Source organism: Piliocolobus tephrosceles, chromosome 19 (genome assembly GCF_002776525.5).
Source record: "Piliocolobus tephrosceles isolate RC106 chromosome 19, ASM277652v3, whole genome shotgun sequence".
Classification (NCBI taxonomy): Eukaryota; Metazoa; Chordata; class Mammalia; order Primates; family Cercopithecidae; genus Piliocolobus; species Piliocolobus tephrosceles.
The window spans coordinates 28350141-28366009 of NC_045452.1; the positions used below are offsets into that span (position 1 = coordinate 28350141).

Consider the following 15869-nt stretch of genomic DNA (forward strand, 5'->3'; position numbering starts at 1 on the left):
TAATTTGTCTAAACAACGAAGAAATGCAACCACTCCAGAAGCCACAGATGCGTCCAGGTGCAATGGACCCAAGATCCCAAGAGATTATAACAGAACCAGCATCACCCCCAGTTCACAGGTGAGGAAAACAGAGGCAGAAGCCAAATTTCACACCCAGGAACGTGGGCCCGGCTGGGGGTGCCCAGCTCCCATCCCAGTAACGACACCTGGCTGGGGGTGCCCAGCTCCCACCCCAGTAATGACACCCGGCTGGGGGTGCCCAGCTCCCATCCCAGTAACGACACCCGAGCCGTGCCCTGGGTGCTGTTGCTCTGCCAGGTGGCCCTCAGACCATGACATTAATATTTGTACAACCTTGGTGTGGGGAGGTTGCCCCTGGCTCTGGCATAAACCCAGAGCCCTTCGAGGCTACACAGTTGTGTTGGCAACTGCCACAGAGCACCTCCGAGTGGGAAGGAGCAGCGCAGAGGGTGTCCGCAGAGCCCAGAGGCAGAGGACCGGTGGCTGTAAGGAGTGGGGAAAAACAACAACAAGGCAAAAAGGTCTGAGGCAAAGGACATGGTGGGAGACGGCCTGACAGTGCGTTCCTTCCCTCCCTAAGCCCAGGTGCTCCTGCTCCGAAGGGGGCCTCCACTCCTCTGCCCTGGAGCAGGGTGGCCCTGAGACGGCTGGGTCCCACAGGATGTGGCAGGAAACACATCCTCCAGTTCCTGGCCCAGGCCCCAAGAGGGCTGGAAGGTTCTGCCTCTTTCCTCCTGGTGCCCACACCCCACACTAGAGAGGGCACGTCACGGAGAAGGCAGCACTCCCGTCCAGGGCCCCGGCCAACGGAAGCCCCAGACCCCAGATGTGACCTGCCGGGCTGCTGAGGCTTGAGCCACCCCAGGGAGGGCCCGGACACCACAGAGCACCAGCCCCTCAGTGAGCCTGGCCACACTGTGAGTAGGTAATACGCCTGGAGTTGGAGGCCATAGGTTTGAGACGCTTTGTTACACAGCACCAGACGACCAAAACCAATACAGTCCACTCATAGACCAACCGCTCATCAACTTAAACCACTCATCAACTTAAAACATTAAACCTCACTCCCCAGCATATACGATACTAATGTGTTGCTGGTAACCAAACTGTGTCTCCTCAAAATTCTAACCCAAGGTGAGGGGTTTTGGAGATGAGGCCTCTGGGAGGTAATGAGGGTTAATGATGAGGTTACGAGGGTGGGGCCCCACGAGGGGATTTGCATCCTCACAGGAAGAGACAGCTGAGAGCTCTCTCCTCTCCTTCACATCAGGACGCAGCAAGAAGGCACTGTCTACCAGCCAGGAGAACAAAGCCCACGGGAACCCGGCCGCGCTGCCTTCCTGATTCTGGACTTGCAGCCTCAAGAACTGTAAGAAAACAAATGTTCGTTGTTTAAGCCACCCAATCTGTGGTATTTTTAAATGGTAGCCCTAGCAGACTGACATATATTAATATAATTCAATTAAAATAAATTAACATGTGGCCGGGCGCGGTGGCTCAAGCCTGTAATCCCAGCACTTTGGGAGGCCGAGACGGGCGGATCACGAGGTCAGGAGATCGGGACCATCCTGGCTAACACGGTGAAACCCCGTCTCTACTAAAAAAAATACAAAAAACTAGCCGGGCGAGGTGGTGGGCGCCTGTAGTCCCAGCTACTCGGGAGGCTGAGGCAGGAGAATGGCGTAAACCCGGGAGGCGGAGCTTGCAGTGAGCTGAGATCCGGCCACTGCACTCCAGCCCGGGCGAGAGATCAAGACTCTGTCTCAAAATAATTAATTAATTAATTAATTAACATGCTAAACAATGTTATACAATGTTAACCTAAGTTAATATAGTTTTGCCCTATGCAATGCTCATAAATAACTTTTAATTTGCTACATCCCGTTTATATATTCCTTTGCCAAAAATAAATTGTAAACATTCGGCGACCCTAAGCTTAAGCAGTCATTCCTTCTGGAAGCCGAAACACACACACCAAAGACAAAGAAACCACCTAAACACCTATCAGCTGGGAAACGTATAACCCAGCGAGAGGGGCCACACGATGGACTATTACGCTGTCATCAACATCAGTGTGTCTAAAATATGTGCAAATAAAATGAAAGGGACACGCACCGCGTGATCCCATTTTGTGAGGGGCTGCTTTACTTATGCACGAACATGTTATATATGTATAGAAAACTCTGGAAGGATGCTGCAGCGACTCCTACAAAGGACATACAAGGGATGGGGTGGCAGAGAGAAAACGGCCTTCCTACTTCACTGCTCATTTTGTTATGGAGATGTCTTACAATTAGCGTGTACTATTTGGGTTGCTACGAATGCAATCCTTTTGTAACAAAATAAAAAGATGAGTCAACCACACCTTTGTTCACAGCAGCGCTATTACAACAGCTAAAACACGGAAGTGACCCATGTCCACCCACAGATTAATGGATAAAAAAAATGTGGCCCGGCCAGGCGCAGTGGCTCACGCCTCTAATCATAACACTTTGGGAGGCTGAGGCGGGTGGATCACGAGGTCAGGAGCTCGAGACCAGCCTGGGTAATGTGGCGAAACCCTGTCTCTACTAAAAATACAAAAATTGGCTGGACGTGGTGGTGCGCCCCTGTAATCTTAGCTACTTGGGAGGCTGAGGCATGAGAATCGCTTGAACCTGGGAGGCGGAGGTTGCAGTGAGCTGAGATTGCGCCGCTGCACTCCAGCCTGGGGGACAGAGCAAGGCTCTGTCTCCCCCCAAAAAAGAAAAATCTTAAAAATAGGCATTGCTTGGCCACATGCTGAACACCCCTGGGGTCTGCCAGCCGCAGTTTCCCTCCACCATCATCCTCATGTGGCAGCCAGAGTGGTCTTCCTAAAATATTGACCTCATCGCCCTGCTCCCTTGTGGCCCCTAACGGCACCCAGCATAAAATCCACACCCCTCTGTCCTGTGGTCTACGTGATCTGTCCCTGTCATTCTGTGACAGCTTTTCCTGCCCTGGGGCCTTTGGACGTCCCCTTGCTGGAGCACTGCCCACCTTCTCAGACACTAGCTTCACCCCGGGTCCCTCACTGGAGGATCCTCCATGCCGACCCCTCACTCCCATCTGCCACATCCCAACTTCAGTTCTTGCACAGGAGTGCCAGGGCTCTCTCTGTTTGTTTGTTTGTTTTGAGATGGAGTCTCACTCTGTTGCCCAGGCTGCAGTGCAATGACATGATCTCAGCTCCCCGCAACCTCTGCCTCCCGAGTTCAAGTGATTCTCCTGCCTCAGTCTCCCAAGTAACTGGGATTACGGACATACGCCACCACGCCCAGCTAATTTTTGTATTTTTAGTAGAGACGAGGTTTCACCATGTTGGCCAGGCTGGTCTCGAACTCCTGACCTCAAGTGATCCACGCACTTCGGCCTCCCAAAGTGCTGGGATTATAGGCGTGGGCCACCGCACCCGGCCTAGGGCTCTGATTTTTTTATTTGTTTACATCTGTTTCTTTCCCCATGAGTCCCTGAGGACCCAGAGCCTATAGGTCTTGTTCCTGCTGCACTCGTCACCTTTAGAACAGCTCCTGGCACTCAGAGCCACTGGATAAACGTTTGTAGAAAAAAGGGAAGGAGGGAGGAGCAGGGAGAGAGAGGCAAAGGGGCCAGAGAAGCATGGTGTCGCTTTAACTCCAACATCAACATTTACACAAACAGCATAATGAGACTCCATGTTTTCACGTAAGCTATTTTTTTTGTGCCTGTTTGACTTTTTTTTTTTTTTTAATGTCCATTACAATAATACAGATAGGGTACTGTTTACTTCCTCGTGGCAGTTGTTATGAAACATGCTTTTATCTTAAACCACACATGGATGTGTTTGTTCTGGACCAACGTATAAAGGCTGTACTGATTTTAAGCTAAAAGCCCAGGCCTTCTTGGGGTGCCCTGAGCTAGTCTGACCCCCACACGTTGGGTGGAGGCTGCAGCACTGGGGCCTTCCTGGGGGCAGCCCAGGAAGGCACAGCACAGAGAAACACCCCGGAACAAGGATCCATATTCTAGGGACATCTATCTTCACTCAGGCACAAAACAATGACGTAACAGACAGAAAATAGCATTAAATATTAACGACCGTGAAGTGTGCTAGAGAACACGAGGAGTGCCTTAATATTAATCCTAACATCAATTTCCTTCGAGACCATGGCCCTGCCCAGGTTACCCGGCCACAGTGAATTTGCTTTTTACTTAAGTAGTCTGGGTTGGATTTTGAACCACCTGCAGCTTAAGCCTTCAGACACACACATCTAAACGCCACCAATATGGGAATGCTGAGCCAAGCACAGCCTATCCCCACAATGGAATATGATGCAGCTAAACCACACAGTAGCACAAACCTCCGTTTTTGGCAGAGATGGATCAAGACAACATGATGTTAGGTTACAAGAAACAGGCCAGGCGCAGTGGCTCACATCTGTAATCCCAGCACTTTGGGAGGCCGAGGTGCGTGGATCACCAGAGGTCAGGAGTTTGAGACCAGCCTGGCCAACATGGTGAAACCCCGTCTCTACTAAAAATACAAAAAGTAGTGGGGCATTGTGGTACACATCTGTAATCCCAGCTACTTGGGAGACTGAGGCAGGGGAATCACTTGACCCTGGGAGTCGGAGGCTGCAGTGAGTCAAGATGGCACCACTGCAGCCTGGGTGACAGAGTGAGAGTCCATCTCAAAAAATAAAAATAAAAATAGAAAAGGAAGGAGTTACTCTTTCACACAAAACAAAACAAAACAAAAACTGTTTCTACGTGAGCCCAGAGAGCTATCGGCACTGTTGACAGTAGTTCTGTCTGCGTTGCTGATTTTTTTTTTTAAACCTAATTTTGAAACAGTTTTAGATTTATAAAAAAATTACTGGCCGGGCGCGGTGGCTCAAGCCTGTAATCCCAGCACTTTGGGAGGCCGAGACGGGCGGATCACGAGGTCAGGAGATCGAGACCATCCTGGCTAACATGGTGAAACCCCGTCTCTACTAAAAATACAAAAAAGACTAGCCGGGCGAGGTGGCGGGCGCCTGTAGTCCCAGCTACTCGGGAGGCTGAGGCAGGAGAATGGCGTGAACCCGGGAGGCGGAGCTTGCAGTGAGCTGAGATCCGGCCACTGAACTCCAGCCTGGGCGACAGAGCGAGACTCTGTCTCAAAAAAATATAAATAAATAAATAAATAAATAAATAAATAAATAAATAAATTACTAATACAGAACGATCCCAGAGATCCCATACCCAGGCCCCTATTAGTTACGTGATTACATTAGCACAGTAGGTTTGGGGGGTTTTGCTTGTTTGTTTGGAGACAGAGTCTCATTCTGTTGCCCAGGCTGGAATGCAGGGGTGTGGTTATTGCAGCCTTGAGCCTTGAGCTCCTGGGCTCAAGTGGTCCTCCTGCCTCAGCCTCCTGAGAAGCTAGGACTATAGGAGCATGCCACCATGCCTGGCTGGGTTTTCTGTTTTTGTTTTATCTAGAGGTGAGGCCTTGCGATGCTGCCCAGGCTGGTCTCGCACTCCTGGCCTCAAGCGATCCTCCCACCTCAGCCTCCCAAAGTGCTGGGATTCACGGGTGTGAGCCGCTGCACCTGGCCTCAGCACTTGTCATAAGGAATGAGCCGGTACTGACATGTTATTAACTGAAGCCCGTTCCTTCTGCAGATTTCCCTTGTTTCCACCCACTGTCCTCTCCTGTCCCAGGACCCCACACCACACAGCTCTCCTGCACCGTGAGGGCTTCTAGCCTTCCCTGGGTCTGGGACCTGTACAGTTTTCAGGGACTACGGTCTGTGGCCTTTAGGTGATGATGACTTTCAGCCTCACACTGTCCCCCACGGTTTTATTTCTGTGCGTGAGTACAGGTCAGGTTCACAGTTTGGGGTCTGCTTGATTTTGGCAGGCACAGAGCCCACCCAGCACTCCCTCTGCCCGTGCTCCGGGCATTCCTCCCAGGCCTGGAGCGGCTCCGCGGCACCTCAAAAGCGATCAGGTACCATCCCCTGCTTTCCCGGGAAGGGTGAGTCACCTCATTGTGGCTGAGATGTGGGAAGGAGACAGAGCAGATGGCAGAGCGCGAGGCTGCAGGGCCCTCCTCAGCAGGTGCTGCACAAACCTGAACCACGTCGTGGGAAGGAACTTTCTGGGTCTTCATGGAGGTGGGGACCTGTCCCGTCCCCCTGACTTTCATGAAAGACTTTGCAGTCGGATAATGGTCATCCGCGATCGTGTTCCCCATGGTGGGCTCGTGCTGTGGGGCAGTAGGGGCAGAGGTCATATCATGGCCTTCAAGGAGCAGGCAGCCCTCAGGGGGCAGCGGGCAGTCCACAGTTCTGAGACTCGGCGGCAGGTGATCGGCGGCTGTGGGTGAAGAGCAGCGCAGCCGATGCTGGACAGCCCCAGGGGACAGAGGAGTGGGTTTCCTAGGAAGAATGGAGTTTGCCACACCAAGTGGAGGGAACAGTCCTCCTGGGAGCACAATGCATGAAAAGCAGCAAGGCCGGCAAGGCGTGGGGAGCGGGGGAGTCAGTTCCCGGGGCCGAGGGGGCAAAGGCCCACTACTGCGCCACCAATACCAGACATTCACTCTCTCCGTTTTGGAGGCCAGGGATCTGAAATTCAGGTGTTGGCAGGGCTGGTTCCTCCTGGAGGCTCAGGGGAGGGTCTGCTCTGGGCCCCTTTCCCTGGGGGCTTGGGGTCCAGCAGTCCTTGACATTACTTGGCTCCCAGACGCAACCGTCTGGCCTTTGCCTCTGCGTCAAGTGGCTATGGCTCTCCCTGTGTCATCACGCCTCTGTCTTCTGTTCACCGCACCGGAAGCCAGTACGGCCTCAGGTCAGCACCTCAATTACAGCTGCAAAGAGCCTATTTCCAAATAACATCCCACTCTGAGGTTCCAGGTGGATGTGAATTTTGGGGGGACATAAATCGACCCCAGGAATGCAGAGTAGCAGGGAGACGTGGGCATGGAGGCAGGGGGTGGGTGGACCTCCGATTGCTGCCAGCTTCGTGGGCTCTTGGTGCAGGGCGGTGGGGGTGGTTGAAGGGGAAATGTCCACAGAGGCGTGGACAGGACCCACGCACCACGAGGAACCATCACTGCCTCCTTGACAGGTGAGGACACCAAGGCACAAAGAAGCTGAATGTGCCTAGTAAGGTGACTCGGGCTGAGCGGCAGGGCCCAGAATAACCTGAGGCCAAGTCCCCACCGATGGTGGATGGGATGACAGAGGGGATGGTCCAAGAGGACCCTAGTCCTGGCATGGGAGGGTACGGAGGAGGAAAGGCCAGTTTCTGAAACATCTGGGGCCTTGGGGATGAGCCTGTGAGATGCAGCCACAGGCAGCTGGAGAGGCAGCCAGGGCCGGGAGGGAAGCAGGGGCCCACTGGCTCACTGTGAGTCTCTGTCACCACCCCGTGCACCACAGCCTGGGGGGCTCCTCCACTCTCCCATCACCAGTGCCCCTCGAGGCCTGGTTGGGGCAGCTCATGATGCCCTCAGGGTCCAGAGTCATCCCCCGTGGCTGGCTGTGGTCACATCCACAGGGCGTCGCTTGCTGTCCAGCCGGTAAGAGACACAGGGTACGTGCCTGTCCTTCCCGAGGCCTTCACGGCAGGCAGGGAGGGCCCTGCTTGGTGGCTCCTGGTGGCTCCCATTCAAAGCCAGGGAACTCTGAAGTGGCTGTGTACATCTCTCCCTCTTCTGGGTTTGTTCTGTTTTGTTTTAGAGGCCAGACTGGGGCCAGACAACAGGTGCGATGTGTTGATCCTGCTACCTGAGGGCGTCTGGCTTTTCTCCTTTCTGGGCAACAACCTAGGACCTGTGTCTCACGAATGCAGGTTCACTTCACAGGAACAAGGGGACACGTGCTTTCAGGGTTGGGTGCACAGTGCATGTCAGGATGTCAAGCCATGAGAGAAGGAGTGAGCCTCGGACTCAGGAGAGCAGAGTCTCATCTCAGCACGAGCGTCTCCAGCAAGCTGGACCGTAGAAAAGCCCAGGTGCTGCTCACGATGCCTCGGGAACAAAGTCCTGTGTTGGCCTTGCAGTCAAGGTAAAGGGTGCAGCTCTGCCCGGGGTTAGGGGTGGGGAGGGCAGAGCCAGCCTCCTATTCCTCCTTGTCCCCATCTGTGCCATTGGCTAGACAATGGAGAAGGAGGAGCCCTTCTCACACCCCAAGGAAGCCCACACCTTGGTTTCCTTGGTTTCTCCTCTTTGGAATCCAAGCCCGCACCCTGTAACCCCACCACTGCCATCCCCTCGGGTTGCTGCAGGTGGGTCCTCACACGTCCTCCCCTGTTGGTCCCACCTAGTCTTAGCCTCAGACAAGCACCCCCGGCAGCCAGCACCCACCCTGACCCTGCCCCAGTGTCTGGTCCCAGTGCCTGGTCCTGACCCCTAGACATTGTGTAAAACTCAAATAAGTGTATTTAATATATCCATTAATTGTACATTTCTCATTTCTTTGTGGTGAGAATGTTCAAAATCCTTTCCTCTAGCTATTTTGAAATATACAATATAATACTATTAACCATAGTTATCCTACTGTACAATAGAGCAACAGGACTTATTCCTGCCATCCTACTGTAATTTTGTACTCTTTGACCAATCTCTCCCCAACACCCTCTTCCTCCTCACCTCCCTGGACTACGGTGATCATTATTCTATTTTCTACTTCTTTTTTTTTTAGACAGAGTCTCACTCTGTCATCCACCCTGAACCCAAGCTGCAAGTCCCAGGCAAGTCACTTAACTTGTTGGGGAGGCTGCTGGGATCTGCTGAGAACAGCAAACCGCTTCTCCCATGGCCAAGCACAGACCAAATGGAAACGCACAGGCAGGCCCTGGGAAGACCATCAATGGGCAAATTAGGAGCATGTTAAAAGCTCTGAAAAGCTTCTAGAGCTTCAAATACGCAATCATTCAAATACATACACCATTTTATCTTGTCGCATTATTCTGTTTCCAAGGCACATTTTTTTCATTTAATATCCTTCCTCGTCTCCTAAATTATAAAATCCTAGAAATGACAAGAATTATTCTGTCACAAGATATGGAGGACAGCACGAAAGAACCACATGCCCAGACCATCAGCATTAGATGAGTCAGGATAAACATTACACATTATTATTACTAAAAACACCCAACTTCAGGTAGCACAAGAAATAAGGAGGCCTTCAAAAGGACGGACACCCTGACACATGCTACAACACAGATGAGCCTTGAAGACATCACACTGAGTGAAAGAGGCCGGTCACAAAAGGACAAATACTGTCTGCTTCCACTTATGAGAGGTTCCGAGAATAGTCAAATCCACAGAGACAGAAAGTAGGATGGTGGGAGCCAGGGACTAGGGGAGGGCCATGGGGAGGTGGTGTTGAATGGGGACAGAGTCTAGTTTGGGAAGATGAGGAAGTTCTGGAGGTGGATGGTGGTGATGGCTGCGCAACAATGTGAATACACTTAATGCCACTAAACTGCACACTTAAACACGGCCAAGATGGTTGTTTTATAAGGTTTATTGCAATTAAAAATAAATAAATGAATGGGGGGAAAGAAAGGAGGATAAATGAAGCTACGAAGATACCTAAAACCTGCTTCTCAATGTCACTCCCACATTTATTATTTATGGTAAAATCACATAATCCTCGATAACACTGATTAAGAAATGTTCTCTCCTGATTTCATGTATAAAATAAAGCTCATATCCCAAGGCAGAAGTTAGAATCTAATTCAGGACTTAATACTATTAAGTTGTTCCATGTTATTCCAACGCAGCTCATCATGTCTCTGCTTGATGGAACCTTCTGGAAGCCTGAAATCATAACAGGCCCCACTGTGCCCCAGGAAGGTGTGTTCACACACCAACATGGCCAGCCCAACCCCAGCCTAAAGAAGTTGTGGGCTGAGACGCTGAGCAAGTGCATTCTTGTCAGGAGGCAGAACTTTCATTTAAGAGTTAAAGACTGCTTCCTCAGAAAGTTCAACATAGAATTAACACATTACCCAGAATTCTATCCCCAGGTGCAATTCAAAAACATTGAAGACATACATCCACACGACTTATACACAAATGCTCGCCACAGCATGATTCACAATAACCCAAAGTGGAAACCCAAACATCCACCAATGTATGAATGGACAAACCCGGTATCTTCTAATCATACAATGGAATACCATTCAGCCATAAAGAGGAAGCAGGCTGGGTGTGATGGCTTATGCCTGCAATCCCAGCACTTTGAGAGACCAAGGTGGGCTGACTGCTGAGCTCAGGAGTTCGAGACCAGCCTGGGCAACATGGTGAAACCCCATCTCTACCAAAACACAAAAAATTAGCCGGACATGGTGGTGCACACCTGTGGCCCCAGCTACTCAGGAGGCTGGGGTGGGAGAATCGCTTGAACCCGGGAGGCAGAGGTTGCAGTAAACTGAGATGGTGCCACTTCACTCCAGCCTCAGCAGCAGAGTAAGATCCATCTCAAAAAAAGAAAAAGAGAGGAAGTACTGACCAGGCTACAACGTGTGTGAAACTCACACACCTTTTGCCAAGTGAAAGAAGCCAGACACAAAAGGCCACATAATCATGGTTTCATTGATAAGAAATCCACAGAGGCAGAAGCCATGCTGGTTGCCAAGAGCAAGGGGCAAGATGGACCGGAAGTGATTAAGCTTACTGGGTATGGGGCTTTCTCAAGTGATGAGAATGTTCTAGAACTGCACAGAGGGAGAGGTTGCACAACATCATGAATGTAATAAATGCCACTGAAGTGTTCATTTTAAACTGGTTAATTTTGGCTAGGGCGGTGGCTCATGCCTGGAATCTCAGCACTTTGGGAGGCCGAGGCTGGCAGATCATGAGGTCAGGATATTGAGACCATCCTGGCTAACACGGTGAAACCCCGTCTCTACTAAAAATACAAAAAATGAGCCGTGCATGGTGGCAGGTGCCTGTAGTCCCAGCTACTCAGGAGGCTGAGGCAGGAGAATGGCGCGAACCCGGGAGGCAGAGCTTGCAGTGAGCCAAGATCGCGCCACTGCACTCCAGCCTGGGTGACAGGGCGAGACACCGTCTCTAAATAAATAAATAAATAAATAAATAAATAAATAAATAAATAAAGTGGTTAATTTTATCTTATGTGAATTTCACCTCAATTTTTTTAAAAGGAAAAAAGAGTTAAGAATTGATTCCCAGTAAAACTTTGTCTCATTTTGGCGTGAGATTGCCCAAAAGGAGAAAGCAATTCTAAAGGGTATTTCAAGAACAATTTCCTTCAAACCAAGCTGTCAATGAAGTCAGAAATGAACAGACGTTCTAAGACACGGAACCGCTTCTCCTCCTAAGAGTAGGAAGCCACTTTCCGACCCTGGAGACACCAAACTAGCCCACCTTAAAGATGCTCAGTATGGCTTGGGTAGAGCCAAAGTCACCATCCATTTACACCATGAGCTAAATATCATGGGAGAAGCCCACAGAGGCCCACGCGCCACATTGAAGGCACCAGCCAGGACTTCGACAGGGATCAAACACCCGGAGTTTATCAGGGACCTTCCGTTGTCTCTGCTTTGGTTCAAGTCCTCACAGAACAATCTGAAGGCATTTGTTTGCTGAACAGGAATCCAAACGTCTGACCACAAGAAACCCCTTGTTGGGGAGTGCTGGGAACTCCCGTGGGGAGATGCTGAGTGACCAACAAGCCTGTTTTGGTTTTTTTGTTTTTTTGGCTTTTTTTTTTTTGAGATGGAGTCTTGCTCTGTCACCAGGCTGGAGTGTCGTGGCGCAATCAGCTCACTGCAACCTCCACTTCCCAAGTTCAAACGATTCCCCTGCCTCAGCCTCCCAAGTAGCTGGAGCTACAGGTGTGTGCCACCACACCAGGCTAATTTTTTGTATTTTAGAGTAGAGATGGGGTTTCACCATGTTGGACAGGATGGTCTTGATCTCCTGGCCTCATGATCCACCTGCCTCTACCTCCCAAGGTACTGGGATTACGGCCCGAGCCACGGTGCCTGGCCAAGCCTGCTTTAAGATAAGAAGAAAAGGAGGAACCCCGGGCTTCAGCTTACAGGGCAGGTTCCCCATGGCAGCACTGCTGACTCCTGTGGGGGCTGGATAACTCTCTGTAGGGTGCCAGCCACCGGGAGGATGCTGGGCAGCATCCCTGGCCTCCACCCACTGGATGTCAGCAGCACCCCCACCCCAGGCTGTGACGACCACACACGTCTCCAGACAATGTCTGCCAGGGCAGCAGCGCACCAGCTGACAACCCAGCCCTCAGAAATGATGATCCAAACCTCTGGACCCCTTCCGGCCTAAGACTCTCAGCAGGTACCAGGAGCCCAGGAAGCACGGAGCTCAAGGCTCTTTGGCTCAGCACCCGGCTATGCCAGACCACTCGGGCCTTTGTGCCTCCCAACAGTGCCGTCTGGGGCATTCCCCTGCCAGCTGGGCCCCGCGAGCGACACGGGCTAGACCAACAGGGAGCCATTCCAGCCTCGCTCTTCCCTGCCAGAACCAGAAAGCCACCTCTCTGCCCCTGTCCTGGAAAAACAGGCCAAGTTCCCCAAGGCAAAGATTAAACGACAAAGCAAATTTAAAAGAACAAGTGGGCGCCTGGTTCTGAGCCGAATGACACCTTCCAGCATGACAACGTGGCCCTGAGCACCTGCCAGGGGACAACCATATGTTCCCAGGCCCGATGTGTCCACGAGCCACTGCCAGCCGAAGAGAGCTGTGGCCAATAAAGATGAGAACTTTTTTTTTTTTTTTTGAGATGGAGTCTCGCACTGTAACCCAGGCTGGAGTGCCGTGGCACAATCTCGGCTCACTGCAACCTCCGCCTCCCAGGTTCAAGCGATTCTCCTGCCTTAGCCTCCCTAGTAACTGGGATTACAGGTGCACGCCACCATGCCCAGCTAATTTTTTTGTTGTTGTTGTTTTGTTTTGTATTTTTAGTAGAGCCAGGCTGGTCTTGAACTCCTGACCTTGTGATCTGCCCACCTCAGCCTCGCAAAGCGCTGGGATTATAGGTGTGAGCCACTGCGCCCAGCTGAAGATGAGATGTTTTAGCAAACACAGCAACCAGCCCAACCCAGCCCTGCAGCAGGTCCTGCTCAGAGCTCTGGTTTTTCAGCCACTGCTCACTGCAGGCCCAGGGAGTCAGGAATGACCAGGGCCAGTCTGGAACATTCCAGGCTCCAGGTCTAAAAGTGCCATCCAGCACCCAGCTACACTCCTCATCCAGCCACCTCAGTGGCCAGAGCAGCAGGTGACCCTCAACCTCCCTCTGCGTGTCCCTGTGCCATTGTCTCCATCTTCCTCCTCTCGTTGCCCGGACTCCCGCACGCTCACACCTGCGGCTGGTGCAGCATCTGCTGACAGATGCTCCCAGAATTTTGCTGAATCCTGGGAGCTTCTCTCTCTCCAACATGACCTGCTGGACTCAGGTCTGTACCGACCCCCATGCTTGTCAACAGTGCCTCTGAAATGCTGACTCATCTCTAGGGACAGGGATCAAACACCCGGAGTTTATTAGGGACCTTCCGTTGTCTCTGCTTTGGTTCAAGTCCTCACAGAACAATCTGAAGGCATTTGTTTGCTGAACAGGAATCCAAACGTCTGACCACAAGAAACCCCTTGTTGGGGAGTGTCAGGAACTCCCGTGGGGAGATGCCGAGTGACCAACAAGCCTGTTTTGGTTTTTTTTGTTTTTTTGGCGTCAAGCCGCTCCTAACCCCGAGCCCAAAGGCCCTCCTGTGCAGAAAGGCTGCAGTGGCTGCCAGGCGAAAACTGTCTGGACCCTGCCCTGGCCCCTGCCACTCCACGTGTGCCTCAAGCAGACGCCTCGCCTTTGGGAAAAAGCTTCCCATGGTGGCTGAACCGGCACTGCAGCCATGTCCCCCGCGAGGTCATCACGGAGCCAGAGACCACAACTGGGCAGGAGATGCCGGGTTCCAGGGGCCACGGATAGTGAGCTGAGACTTTCTGTGGTTATGTGGACTTTTTTTGGGGGGGGGGGGCGCGTAGAAAATTACATCTTATTTATTTTTAAAGCCAAACCACTAGGAAAATACATCACAGCCGGGAAGCAGCAAATGGACAGGTTGTCTTATCATTTCAAGTAATAAGCTGGTGAAAATACAATGAGGTTGCTATCAAAACAATAAGGTGCTATGCTGGGGCAGGAACACTGCAAGCTACGAAAGCCCCAGGCAGAAATGGCATTTGGTAATGGGGGCTGCCTCTCCTTTGCTCTCAGGGAGTCAGCTCATCCTAGCCCAAGTTGCTTCCTTTTTCTCCCTTGAATTTCCTGTTGCCAGGGGTTTGTCTTGACTGGACTCTGTTAATTCAAAGGGCTAAGTAGGCAATGCTAGGTTTAGGTCTTCATTCCATCTGTTCTATAAAAACCAGGTTTTTCCAAATCCAGTACTTCATAACTCTGTTATAATCAAGTAGCCAAATGCTCCTCTTTTACTGTTCACTCCTATATACTAGCATATACCACAATCAAAACCCCCTTCTCTTCATGAGCAAAGTGTTACTGCAAAGATTGTCCTGTCATTTTGCTACACACAGCCTCAGGGCCCATCAGCCAGTAATCCTGCTTCCCATAATTAGTGTGTCATCGCCTCTCATGTTTTTGCATGGTCTCCAGGCTGAAAGATGCAGATGTCATAATTTGAAGAAACGTACATCCACATCCTGATGACCAGAAATAAATGGGGATCCACAAGGAACTTTTCAAACTTCTTTTTTTTTTTTTTTTTGAGATGGAGTCTCACTCTGTTGCCCAGGCTGGAGTGCAGTGGTGCCATCTCGGCTCACTGCAAGCTCCGCCTCCCAGTTAACACCATTTTCCTGCCTCAGGCTCCCGAGTAGCTGGGACTACAGGCGCCCGCCACCACACCTGGCTAATTTCTTTTCATATTTTTAATAGAAACAGGGTTTCGCTGTGTTAGCCAGGATGGTCTCCATCTCCTGACCTCGTGATTTGCCCATCTTGGCCTCCCAAAATGCTGGATTATAGGCGTGAGCCACCACGCCCGGCGGGAACCTTTCCAAGTTCGTATCCAAACGAGTCTCCCTCCCAATTCCACATCTTAAAATCACTTGTATGACCTTGTATAAATTACACAAAACCAGGAAAACAAAGACACAGAAAACTTTTTTTCCTTCTAAGTGAATGACCTCATGGATTTTGTTTCACAGCTTATGGAAAATGATGTGGAGACACTCCTGGTAAACAGGATGTTGGCAACGAAGAGGAAATATCTCTCCTCAAACTCCACCAACTCTAACCTGCCAGCCTGTTGGTACCTGTGTAGTAAGAAGAGTCCGGTACCTTGGAGGGCTCTGGCTTGTTACAGGGGAGATCCTTACTGCCAGGACAAGCACTGGCCCAGGAAATAGAAGCTCTAAAACTCTCCTGTAATATCTCTGACCCAATTTAGCACCACTTTTTTCCATTTCATTTTTTAGGACTAAAACATAAAAGAACCAGTGTCCAGAGGCAAGTGACATATGCCTTACACTTACGGCCATCCTTCATTTCTTCATTCATAAACTTTGCTTCAAAGACTAAAATTCCGGCCAGGTCCAGTGGCTCATGCCTGTAATCCCAGCACTTTGGGAGGCCGAGGCAGGTGGATCACGAAGTCAGGAGTTTGAGACCAGCCTGACCAACATGGTGAAACCCCATCTCTACTAAAAATACAAAAATTAGTTGGGCGTGGTGGTGCATGCCTGTAGTCCCAACTACTCAGAAGGCTGAGGCAGAAGAACAGCTTGAAACTGGGAGGTGGAGGTTGCAGTGAGCTGAGATCACACCATGGCACTCCAGCCTGGGCAA

At 51.1% G+C, this 15869-nt stretch overlaps 1 protein-coding gene across 1 annotated transcript in view; it reads right to left on the reverse strand.

Moving 5' to 3' along the window:
- The window catches only part of CELSR1 (cadherin EGF LAG seven-pass G-type receptor 1), a 204913-nt gene that overhangs the window by 120877 nt on the left and 68167 nt on the right, over positions 1-15869 (reverse strand). The window lies entirely within an intron of this gene.